The sequence below is a fragment of the Papaver somniferum genome, unplaced genomic scaffold, assembly GCF_003573695.1.
Source record: "Papaver somniferum cultivar HN1 unplaced genomic scaffold, ASM357369v1 unplaced-scaffold_125, whole genome shotgun sequence".
Taxonomy (NCBI): Eukaryota; Viridiplantae; Streptophyta; class Magnoliopsida; order Ranunculales; family Papaveraceae; genus Papaver; species Papaver somniferum.
The window spans coordinates 10,867,923-10,882,039 of NW_020621603.1; positions in this window are offsets into that span (position 1 = coordinate 10,867,923).

Sequence of the window (14,117 nt, forward strand, 5' to 3'; positions counted from 1 at the left end):
GTCAAACGCCTTATCAAAGTCTACCTTGCAGACGATACCAGTCTCATTAGCTCGCATCCTGGAGTCAATTAATTATGCAGCCACAAGTATTTCATCATTTATTTTCTCGCATTCAAAAAGCCCCCCCCCCCTCCCAACCCCAAATTTTAAGTCTTCGGTAAGCAGTATTTTTTTTCCTTGTGTTCACTGGATAAAATGACCGAGGAAAACTCATCTTCAATCCCTCGGGTAAAATGCTCTTTGTAATCTTGCTCGGGAATCTAGTCTTTCGAGTCGAAAACGTTGAACATATTTTCTTATTCTTCAAATCGACACTAATAAATAAAAAGGACCTTTTTTGGTGCTTGTAACAAAAAATAAATAAATATAAATGAACACTGACATGACATATCTGCTCTCCATATTTTTTTTTTCATTGTTAAATTTTCGTAAATATTTTAAAAGGTCGAGGTCATATTCAACTTCATATCTTCCTCCGTGTTTTTGTTTTCACTCCAACTCAATCTGAAGCTCAGAGGAGAAAACCACCAAAGAGACAGAGAAAATCACTACCATCATCCATTTCCCTCCACCTCCTTCAGTTTTATCCTGTTTGACTGTCACCACCACCACCTACCTATTCTCCATTCCTTTCTTTCTGTTTGCTTCTTCTGATTAACCAAATTAGTAAATCAAATTAACACTCTTGAAAACGAGCAACACCACCAGTACCGAATCATAATAAACAAATCGAATTGATGCATCTGTTGTAAGCAGTTCAGATTAACACTTCGGATTATTTCAATTTGCACTCCACATTGATGATCATGTTTGAAATGGGGAATTGCTGCAGTTAGATAGAGGTTACATGTACATTTCAGAGCTGATGTTAACTCGACATAAAATTCAATTTCTCAACATAAACTTATGAGCATATGCCTAAGAAAATACCGTTGTTTTATTTTATATTATTTTATTTTATTCTAAATCTTCTATGTACCTATTGATTAATAGGTTTGTCTGTTTTCGCAAAGTAGTGTAGTTTTTGTTGGTGGTGGGTTGTAGTGGTGGTTAAGTAGGCTGAAACGATGAGAAAATATGAGAAAGAATTGTTAAAGGTAATAAACATGTTTCAAGTTGTGATCTGTAGTACCCGAGAATTAATGCTTTTTTAATATCAATAAATTTGAAGTTGAGTCAAATGATGTGTGAAATTTATTGGTTGAATTGGTACTTAGTAGTAATCAAGTACTTTTAAGTATGAGATCACAGTGTTGGAGTGGTTTACTAATTTATATTGTCAGCTATATGCTTATTGATTTTGCGGGCTTTAGCAAAGTATCTTTTTATCACTTGCAAACTATATGGACGGCATGAACTACCGCAATAACAACTAATAATCTTCTAAGTCATATAAAATATGAATTTTCGGTGGCGATAAAAATCAGTTGATGTTACAGAATCAGTTTCTCGTTATATATATTTGATTGATGAACTGGTGGAAGCATTGCACAACAAGATTCATCATAATTTTGCTTTTAGAGATTCGAAATTCATTTTTTGGTCAAGTGAGTATTCTTCCTTATTTTGATCATGTTATACATCCATGTTCATACTTTTTTTTGTGTGGATGGAATGTCATTACCCCCAACGGGTTTTCAGTTGCTTATCAGTGAAACCAAGTTACTTGGTCGGCATTTGTCACTATTGATGCAACCACAATTATCTTTAGATTTATTAGCTTTCCAGCATTGTGTTTCTTTTCTAACATTAAAGGTTTGACAGATAATTCACGAAGAAATACTTGAGAATCCTCTTTTGACGAAGCTCAAGGATATGATCTTAAAGTCTGAAACTTGCACCCACTAATGAGCTCTAGAAGCTGTTGCAGATGTCACAAGTAGCAATTGGAATTATCTTTTTCTGTAACTCTTCATATACTTAGTTTGATATAATGTCATAAAACTAAATTGAACCCTTGGCATGACTTTGATGATAACTTTGCAGTAAGACCATGAGTGTTGGTGATCTCAATTTTGAGTACTTTGGTTGTTGTGACTGTAAGCCAATTTTGATATCTTTTTTTTGTTGCGAAGCCCTTGTATTCGTTTGAATCCTCCATCCAAAAAATAAAATAATAAAGGATATGTTTCATGGGACTTGGAATGGAACAGAATGGCACTCGCATCATGTGTGCGTCTTTTCTAGTTAATGATAATGTTAGGGTGTATTTCAACCCCATAATTATATTCCTTCCAATAATCATCGAACGAAAAGCAAAATATGCCAAGATCAATAAGTTTTTATTGGGAAATTACGACTTTAATTTTTTTTATTTTTGAAATACTTGTTAAAACAGTAGAGAATAATTTTCACTCAAAATAACTGTTATGACCCCAAACCTTCCCTTCATATCCTAAAGCTTTGTATTAGAGGGTTATGCTTGAAATGTCGATAAGTATGTCCAAACATATTTTTCTAAACATATATCTCAACAGTATCCTTTTAATATTTAAAAAACATTCAGTAAGATCCTTCTAGGACCACAAGAAACCTTTTATGGTGTAAAACTAGGTTCACAGTTTTTTAAGATATCACTTGCTCCCTAAACTGCATTCCAATGTTCTATATATACTAGGATAACTGGTAAATCATTATAGAAAAGATCATCACATGTGCAATATCTAGTCTAGTAAAAGCAGTTGCATAACCAACACTACCAATAATACTAACAAACTCAGTTTGTCTAATGATATATATCTTTCGTATTCTTAAATATTTTAATACTAGAATCATACAAAGTACTAATATCTTTACAATCAAAATAGTTGTACTTCTTTAAAAACTTTTCAATGCAATGAAATTGACCAAAGTATATACATTTATCAGTTCTAGTAGATTTAATTTCCAAAAATACAACTTCTTTAACCAAATGTTTGATGTCAAAGTTATAAATAAGCATTGTCAAAGTTTGAATAAATGATGCTTATACTGTAGGATCCAAATATCGCACAACAGTAAGAGTTTGCGAAATTATAGAGAGAGTTTGCGAGAATGTAGCAGAGCCTGCGAAATTGTAATGAGAACCTGAGAGAACGTAGCACGGGATCCAAAAATGGGGGAATATGAGCTGTACTCCACTACACATGAGTTGTCATCCACTATGTAATATCCTATATAAAGAGAAAGGCAAGAGAGAGAAAGATGAATAATCAGAAAAGGATACACATTTTAGGATGAGAGAGGGAGACACAATTAGAGGGAGAGAAAACAGAATTTATATTATTATCTTCTTCTTCCTTCTTCAATCAAGAGCTCCAAATACTCATTAATGGAGTCTCAATTGTAATCCATATGTAATTATAAACAATCATAGTGAAGATCCCTAACCCCGTGGATGTAGATCACATTGATCGACCACGTAAATCTTGAATCTTATTTTCTGTTTTTATTATCTTTATCTTTATTTTCATATCAAATAAGTTTAGATCTAGAAATTATAGTCATGATAATACAAGGGGTGTATTGTGTGATTTCCTGCAACTACATTTTTGGCGCTAAAAACAGGGAACGAGTAAAGGATTTATCCTTCCTGTAACTTGTTGATTCAAGAAATTTTCATGAAGATTAGCTACTGTTCATATTTTTCTAGATCTACAAAATTTAGGTTCAAAAATGGAAATTTTATGGAAGAAATCACACCTTCAGGGAGTAAACATCATCAACAATTCAAAGACATGAAAAGAGTGAGAGAAAAAATTAGTTGTTGTGGTGAAATTTAAGGAGAAAATGGAAGTTTCATTGGAAGATTTTCATGTTCAGGAGAAGAAGGCAAATGTGAAAGAAATTAAGGAAGGACGAAGAATTGATAAGAGGCAGATGCTGCAATTTCTATCACAAATAGAAATTCGCACAAATGGTTTGAGCTGGAGCGAGTAAGCGATAGGTCACGGGTTCGAATTTCGCAGAGACACATATTTTTCATTTTCTTCTCATTTGCATGGGAGAATAAAGGAATAAGAGAAAAACATTGTGCGTTTATTTCGCAAAGAGATTCTTGAACAGTTGGTCAAGAGAACAATACGTACGTTCGTGGTCGCAAGTTCGAACTTCCCTGCGAGCGTAGTTTTCTTCTTTTTACAGATAGCGAAAAAATTAATAATTTCGCAATATTGTTTCATTAGTTCGCAAACAAGAGGTAGCACAGTTGGTCAAGATTCGCTATAGTGAGTTGTAAGACTCGAGTTCGAATCCCTCATCAAGCTTAATTTTTCGCACATTTTTGAAATCCTAAAGGCGAAGAAATGGAATAAAGTACAGCATTATGTGTTTCTTTCACAAGCAACAAGTAGTGCATATGGTCAGAGAAGGAGTATGCAAACTAGAGGACATGGGTTTGATTCTCCCTGCGACCAAATAATTTTTGCCTCGCAAATATTTATTTCGCAGAATTGATATTTGATTACTTCGCACAATCTTTGATTATTTCGCAAGAGAGGGTTAGCACAGTTGGTCAGGAGGCATGAATGCAAGCAGTAGGTCGCGGGATCAATTCTTGCTTCTCGCATGTTTATTTTTATTATGCGAAATTTATACAGAATTGCCTCTTACACAGTTGGAATTTGATTACTTCGCAAGAACTTTGATTATTTCGCAAGAGAGGCTTAACACAGTTGGTATGGTGCGAGAAAATCCAAGAAGCAGGTAAAGGGTTCAAGTCTCACTTCTCACACTTCTTTTTGCTGCGCGAAATTCATACATTTCAAGGCATTTATTCACTTCTTTGACAGCGACTCACATGAAAGATAAGTACCACTTCCTTGAACATTTTACTTTATACTAAGAACGAATAAAAAAAAATTTGATTTGATTTACAAAAAGCGATTCAATCACACGATTACAAAGATTTCAAGATTTCAAAGATTATAAAGATTACTAAGATTTCAAGATTACAAAGACTTCAAAATTACAGAGATTTCGAGATTTCAAAATTACAGAAAACTGAGAAAATTCAATTTATATATTTCTCTAGAATATTTATTTTGCAGAGAATAAAAAGATTTTTGATTTGATTTACAAAACGCGATAGAATCGCAGAATTACAAAAATTTCACAACTACAAAGATTTCAAAGTTACCATGTATTAGAATTTCTCTTGAATATTTATTTTGATTCAAATGATATGATATTATGAGAATGAAAGAATGAATAAAAGAGATGACAGAAATGAAAAGATGAATGAGAGAATAAAGAAACGCGAACATATTGCAGAAACAAAGAGACGCGAAAATTTCGCAGAAACGCGAATAAAATTTCGCAGATAGGGGCAAACCTTTATGGCGTACACCCTAGTTCGCGAATAAAATTTCGCAAGAGGAAAATGTAAGACCTAAAGTGCGTCATATAAGGGGGTACCTGTTGCATGGCTCAGGGAAAGGTTACACCGCCCCCGGAACCTGAGTCATGGATATTTGGGGTCAATAAAGCCCATCCGGGAGAGGCACCTTGGATTCTCAGCTTAAGCATATGACTTAGGTTGGGTGACTAAGGTAATAAGGACTCTCCCAAGGAGTGCAGAATCTGATCAAGGCGCCGAGGTACACGGTTGAGTCAAGAGTGCCAGGGGCGTTTGAAGCGTCCTTGCCATTCTTGACAAGTCTTGGCTTATACTGCACTCGGCCCGAAGAAATCCCCACTTAGGGTGCAGTCTCGTAACCATAAGCCCTATAGGTAAAAGGGATAAGAGGCTGCGAAAACAACTGGTTGTTGTTAAGACTGGATGGGAGGAGCTAATCTTGTACGGTAGAAGTACGCCTCCTTGAAGGGGAAACCAGGGGGAAGATAAGGGCGGCACCCTCCATTAGGGAGCTGATAAATGTCTTAAGACGCAAATGTCATGAGGCTTTTTACTCGCAAGGTATTAAGGCTTGTCATATTTGTGCAACAATCCTGAAGAGGCAATAATACAAAAGAAAAAGATAAGACGAGATCAATGGGTTTTCGCATGAAAGTGTGAAGACGTCCTGCGATTTCGTCGCAAGACGACAATGTCATGGGGATTTATTTTCGCAAGAATATTTAGGCCTGTCATATTATCGCAACAATCCTGAAGAGGCAATAATACAAAAGAAAAAGTTAAGGCAAGATCAATGGGTTTTTGCATGAAAGTGCAAAGACGTCCTGCGATTTTGTCGCAATGACAAGAGGTGGCATAATAAGACCTTTAACTAGGAAGGCAAAATAAGACCACATAAGAGAGTACGCAAATAAAATTGCGAAGATGACTATATGAAAGTAAATAAGCTTGCGAATATGTACATGGAAATGAAACTGAGGCAGTGAAAATGCCGCAGACTTGATATTATGATCATACTGTTATGAGATACTAATAGTGCAGGAAAGAGGAAAGATGAAACACAAGTAAAAACTTGTGAAGAACAATAACTACACGAAGATGAATGCATACACTAAAGAAAAATCCAGAGAAATGAAGAATGGAAGCAATTTAAAGCTACATCAATTTTAGACGGCAAAATGAGCTAAGTAACATAAACATTGACTATACATTGCAATAGATAAGCATTCCCATCATACAAGCATCACACTCGCATCATCAAAACATCGCATAAGCATTTCATGGCATAAACATCGCATATACATTTCATAACATGATCATTACATAAGCATTAGATTCGCACAAGTATTTTACAAAACTTTACAGAATAATATCGCAGAACTATTCAGAATTTCGCAGAACTATTCATAATTTCGCAGGAGTATTCAGAATTTCGCAGGATTATTCATAATTTCGCAGGGTTATTCAGAATTTCGCAGGGTTATTCAGAATTTCGCAGAATGTGATTATTTCGCAGAATGTGATTATTCCGAACGATATGATTATTTCTCTCAATTATTTCGCACAATTATAAGCAACTTGAAGAGATTATACTATCGCATGAGCACAAAATATGAGACAGAGGCAAGATAAGAATGAGGAAACAATTCGCACATTCAACATTTTATCAAAGATTCTACCCTCATAGATAAAGAACAGAGGCAACTATGGATTACCAAGAAAACATTCTATGTTCTTTATCTCCTCGGAAAGAATCATTTCCAAAGTGGACGTTCACTAATGAACAACAAGAATCCTCACCAAAAATGGAATAATATTTTCGCACGAATAGAGGCAATACTTATTATTCTCATTCAAGGACAAATACTTCTTATATTTCGAGGATTGAGTACTTCTTATACTTCTTCAAGGATACTTCATACTTCGCATACTTCAAGGGTTGATACTTCTTATTTACTTCGCAACGCTCCGGAACTTCATAAAAGAATAGAGGCAAGTACGTACTTTTCAAGACCAATATTTTTTCGCTCGTTCCTCCAACAACTCCAACAAAGTGGATTTTTCCTTAAAGATCGCTCTTCAAGCAATATTCAAGGAAAAAGAGGCAAGATGTAGGATCCAAATATCGCACAACAGCAAGAGTTTGCTAAATTATAGAGAGAGTTTGCGAGAATGTAGCAGAGCCTGCGAAATTGTAATGAGAGCCTGAGAGAAAGTAACACGGGATCCGAAAATGGGGGAATATGAGATGTACTCCACTACACATGAGCTGTCATCCACTATGTAATATCCTATATAAAGAGAAAGGCAAGAGAGAGAAAGATGAATAATCAGAAAAGGATACACATTTTAGGATGAGAGAGGGAGACACAATTAGAGGAAGAGAAAACAGAATTTTTATTATTATCTTCTTCTTCCTTCTTCAATCAAGAGCTCCAAATACTCATTAATGGAGTCTCAATTGTAATCCATATGTAATTATAAACAATGATAGTGAAGATCCCTAACCCCGTGGATGTAGATCACATTGATCGAACCACGTAAATCTTGTGTCTTATTTTCTATTTTTATTATCTTTATCTTTATTTTCATATCAAATAAGTTTAGATCTAGAAATTATAGTCATGATAATACAAGGGGTGTGTTGTGGGATTTCCTGCAACTACATATACCTCATTTATAGCTACGTAGCTTTGCCAATGGAGCATATTAAGCATTGGCATTACTATGTCATGCCGCAGAATCAGTAATGCGCAACCTTTGTACATTTTGACGAAATGACCTACACGGACTAGACAATTACTATTATTGTTTGGCCACAACCTAGCAAACGAGTTGGCTTAAGTTGCCGTCCCTTCGAGTATGAACTAAGGTCAGTGTTTGATCCCTTTAGAGTATGGAAGGGCACGTAGGCAGCCACAATGAGTTGCAGCATTTCCGACCCAGCAATTTGTCGCTCATATAATCTCTTAATATGCAAGTTAGTGTAGGTTTCATAAGCATAAGGAAAGTGCGACATGAACCTGATTTTGCAGGCTTTTGAAAAGTGGGAGAGAAGAGAAAGAAATTGATAAAAAAAAAAAGAGAAGAGAAAGAAAAAAAGATGATACAATTACTAATATCAACGTGTCATAAAATAAAAGTAAAAAATATATTTCATCCTAAAATGTAAAGAATAGAAAAATACATTTGTATAGACAAGAAAAATTTAGAAACGAGCTTTCATATTAACAGAAATAATAGTAGATTCTTTGTAAAAAGAATATATAATTGCTTTCGCAAATTACGGTAAACCTCTCGACTATAAAAATAAATAAATATTTTTTTAAACAAAAAAATAACTTAATTTCTTGAAAATTAAAAAAGACGCATCTAGATAGATAAGAAAGACTTGGAGTCAAACTTTTATAATTCCGAATGAATAACAGCTGATTCTTTTAGAAATTTGATATCCGATTACTTTCGTAAAATTACCATAAACCACTCATTGACTTATATTATATAAGGTAAAAGTGATGCAGATCAAAAAGAGAATTAGAATTTACATGTGATTATTCTTTTGACATAATATCCCTTTTCTAGCGATGGGTGTGCAATAAAGTACTTCGAAAAAAATCTAAGAACAGATATGATTCCAGTAGTAAGTAGTTAATACATATATTAATATCACACATTTAAACTTATCTAACTTCTTCATGATTACCTTATCCCTATTATATTGTTCCTTAATTTATTTCATTAACTACATTATTCATCATTTGGGAAATATAAGTCAAAAATGGATACATTCTAAATTTTTATGAGTGATGTAAAACATTCCAACACATAGTTATTCCATTGTTCCTCATTGTATTACTTTTTATGTGTAAACCCTTGCATACCATATGTCTAGCCATTTTTCACTTGGAATATTAACTTCCAAACTAGAAATTTCTTTACCTATTCAACTTCTTGGAGCATATTATTATCCAAGGATGATATATCATTGATCCTTCCACGTATCGTTGTGATAGAATATCCGACTCTAACCAAGCAATGTTGTTGTCATTTTTTTTCTCTCCCTAAAGGGAGTAAACTTCAGTTCCTAAAAATGGAAGTAGATAATAAGATAAAGAAAGAAACAAGTTATTATTAGGTTATCATTTTGAATCAAAGAAGCATAGTTTCTCATCATCGAAGAAAAAGAGAAAGAAACACTACACCAGGAGAGCTAATAACAATTTTCCCATTCATTTTCTCCATTCATTTTTTAGAGAACAATCTTTTAATCATGCTTGTATAATACTACATCTTCTTCTTTTTTTTTTCCCCTGAAGGTTATGGATAAGAAGAATATGAATGGATTAAAGGTACCACTTGTAGTCGAAGTAAATAAAGAATATTTATGGGCAAGAACATCTGAGTACAGGGTTTTTCCAGGATATCTTGGTACAACAAGAATCACTACATGGAGATTTGTAAACCAAAGCAATGATAGGATTCCCCACGTATTGAAAGAAAAGGAGGTTGATTTGAATTATATGTTAAGTATTTTGGAGAAGGTATTTACAATGGAGTTTCTTATGAAATATTTGAAGGGTTCAACTGTAGCTTAGCAAGTCTAGATGAAAACACATTGTCTGCTATGAAAATGGTGGAGGTGGATGACAATAGTGGTTGTGGATTGGGTGAAGATCTACAACTGATACTCCACTTTATCTCAGCAGCCACAAAAGAACTACAAATTCAAGAACTTTCACATGGTAATATTTTCTTAAAAAATCATATTACGACATGATTGTGGTAATCGATCGTGCATTTTTTGGTCTATAATTTGTAATCACCTACATGTGCGTTATTTTTTTTATCTTTCTTTTTTTATACGACCCAACTGAGTTGCACTCTCCTGAGTATACCAACCAACTTGAGCAATCCTTGTTAATCCAATGACAATATTAATAACAAAGTCTAGTTTCAGTCTTATTCATAGATGAATTTGGAGAAAATAGATAATTCAACTTATCCAGGCCTCCTTAGTTGGGGTGGAACCTCATACCTCTACAGGATATTACCGTTGTACTATAAAGGAGTAATACCTACCGATAAGGAGTGACGAATCCAGACTTCAACCCATTGGGGGCACATTTTGTAGAAGAAAAACTCATAACACCAAGAAATATTGAAGTACTACATAAAAACACATGGCCAGACACATTTTTATTTGTTTTTGAGTCGCTTATTAACAATTTGTTTTTTGAAATTTCTTGTGAATATAGCTAGAGTTTAATTCGATTGCAAAAAAGTTGAATTTTCTTTAGTTTATTAATATTTTTTTTAATACTCCATTCGTCCAAGTTATATAGGAGGAAAATCCAAATCTCTTGGTTTAAAAAATCTAAGATTTATAAAATTTCATCTCTTTTCTTATTTTATCCTTTGTATTCCCAACACTAGAAACATCAAGTTGATTGTGGTGATAAGTATGCATCATAAAGATGTGTATATATGGAAGGAAAAAAAAGCCACCTAGAAATTAGAAACCGACCTATCTAGTCGGACAATCAAAAATCACTTCTCCGCCTATGCAACTTAGACGGAGGGAGAGTTATTGATCAAAAGAAGAATCCAAACTACTACTAAAACACAAATCACTATGATGCAAAGATAACACAGATGAGAATTAGGTGTCTTTTTTTTTTCTTTAAAAGATAAGACGCAAAACAATTTTGATTGGCTTTATGCATTTCTATGGCAAGCTAGTATTTATTTTTTTTATATCCTAGACTAGTGGTCCCTAGACTAATTCCAAATTCCTTAAATTTGAGTGGATTCTGATAATTATGGGATTCGAACACCTCACTCCGTGATGGGAGGGAGCATGAAAACCATCAGACTACTTGATGGTTCTCTATGGCAAGCGAGTACATGACTATGAATTAATCACATTTTTGTGACTACATGGACCGTATATTTGGTAAATAATTAATCCCTAAAGTATAGATAAAAAGAAACAAAAGAAAACATTAATCATCACAATTTTTAAATATTCGTCAAATCTATTAGCCACAAAAACATTGATCTTCTAAAATCTTGTGGGCGTCGGTAACCTCAAACACCCCTTACTAGATTCACCCCTGCCTATATGTATTCAATGATTGCAGGGGGTGGTGTGGGAACCCCGATTTTGTACATCTTAAGGTCATATTCATTAATTGAAATGTTTTGGAATTGTGTGGAAGAATATAAGTCTGGCAAATAATTTTTAGCATGGACTACCAGGAGCCTGTAGCGATCCTGCAACCTTTTGAATCACCCAAATCCGAGAATCAGAGGTCAAGATATACCCGAAATGGTGAAAAGTGTGAGGAATGGGCCTCAAAATCCTATTTGGCATGATTTATTAAGGTGATACCAAATCTTTGTGGGGATACAATTCCATATAAACAAACTTGATCGTTGGATCTCTGGATTGTTGTTCCTCGAAAATATGGTATCCCTTTTATAAATAATTTAATAATTCGGGTCCGTTGAAAGATGATGCAGACAAATTTTCACATAAGAACCCCGTTTTCATTAGTTAGCCCATTAGTTAGCCGCCATTGTTGATAATTGTCTTTTCCATGTTTATAGAAACCCTAGTAATTAACTGAAATAATGCAATTTTAGTAAATAAAATCGGATAATAATTAGTTTTTGGATCTTAAAAATTAGGTAAAATAGTGCAATTTTAGTAACTGAAATCGAATAATAATTAATATTTAGAAATAATATATTGATTAAATTAGCAAGAATATTTAGAGTTTAATGTGAACCCTGCAATCGAAGTTATTGAATCCTAACCTATACATAATGGGTGAGACCTATAAATAGTGAGTTAATTTTTGAGTTGATGAGAGAAATTTTGTTTATCAGTTGGTTTCTTTTTTAATTCATATAATAATAAAAGGTATTTCTCGATTGTTATTTTTCATTGCATGTAATGCTTACATGCCAACGGTGTAAATTGAATAAAGAAGGAATAAAATGAAGAAATGCGAGCTATCCACGTTAGCTGTCATATGGTGATACTGATAAGGGGACACCATAACTTCTCTTTTTTCTCTCTCTACCTCTCTAGTTCCTTCTCAAACCCAAAAAAACCTCCCACCACCATTAAATCTTACTACTCATATCTAGTCCATTTCGGGCTAGATCTGAGCAGGTTTCTTTATTTTTTCTTGTTTTCTTAGATAAGTAGTTAGGTTTGTTTTAGTTTTTGCTTGAATCTCCATTGTTCTTAGGAGATTTTATGGTGTTCTTGTGAGCTTTTTGCCCATTTTTGTTTATATCTTCTCCTTTGTGGAAATTCGCTATGTGCTCTCACATTTATTTGTGATTTCAATGGAGATTTTCGGTGGAAGTTAAAGTGTGGTGATCATGATCCAAGACTTTGGGCATATTATTCTCATACTTTTATGAGTAGATATTTTTCAAGAAGAAAAAACGTTATCAAAATGGTTGGATTACAATCCCAACACCATTCTTTCAATCTTCGGATTGTTTGGTACTCTTGTTGGTCGTTCGTTACTTCTCTTCACAGATTATTCTTTGTTGGTACCTTTTAGTTGTATTCCCATATTTGATCTTGATGTTCTTGAAGCCCATGTAATCTTTATTTGATCATGAATGAAATTTATAATATTTATCATAAAAAATAAAAATGGTGATATTGATGCTCTTTCATTGGTTTAAGTTTGATTTTGATTTATCGTTATTATATTTGGTTTTACAATATAATAGGTTGACAGAGTATATAGTCCTTGGGTTTTGTGTTTGCGTTAATGCTTCATTATATTCAGTGACGAATCTAGAACATAAGTTCAGTGGGGGAATAACCTATTTTCGAATATCGTGTATAACTAAAAATGTAATTGAGAAAAATCTCCTCCCCAATGTAATGGTCTACTCTTATGAACTATTCAAACTTTTATGCCGCTTGTATATCTATATCTATACTCCCACAATAGAGCAAACTTATACACTAACTTAAGTATGCCATAAGTATATCTCAGCTATATAACATTGGTCCCATAGTGTATTGTAGATTGTGGCTTAACAGAGTATATCCCTTCTAGTGTTCTTTGAAATTAATTATAATGATTAGGCATTGCAATGCTAAGAAATATATTCAAAATGCAAACACTTCTTCCATATGAAAGGCTATATCACTTGCCTCGTACAACCACATAAACAGACAACCATCGTTTTACTTCAACTTATGTATGAAATTTCGCCAAAAATTATACATAAACTTATGTACGAATAACAGAATGAAAGAAGCGTAATAGTTTACTACGACCAAGATACAATATTGTAGGTCGTAAATTCCGAGTTAAAAGATATTAATTGGAATAGTAGAAGCCTTGTCAATACAAAATGAGTTATAGGCTCACACCAAGGTTAATTGTAGACCTTGCAATCTGATGCATCACAACAACTAATTTGAACCACAAGCCATTACATTTATCAGGATATTGCTCAGGTCAACAGTCATATGTTGTTATTATGGTCGGTTGTTCAAATATTATTTTTAATCTGCGGACTAGGAAATTGATTTGTTTTCAGTAAATTAAGGATTGTATTTACAAGAAATCCTAAATGGTAGGAAAGTTCTATGGGTCGTGGAGTGGATACAGGAAAAAGCTGAAATTAGTTTCAGAAATGCATTTATACATGTATTATTTATTCAAAACTTATGGTCCACAAAGTGATTTTGAATAAAAATAATACGTAATTTTTGTTTTTCAAAAACTAATGGACAATT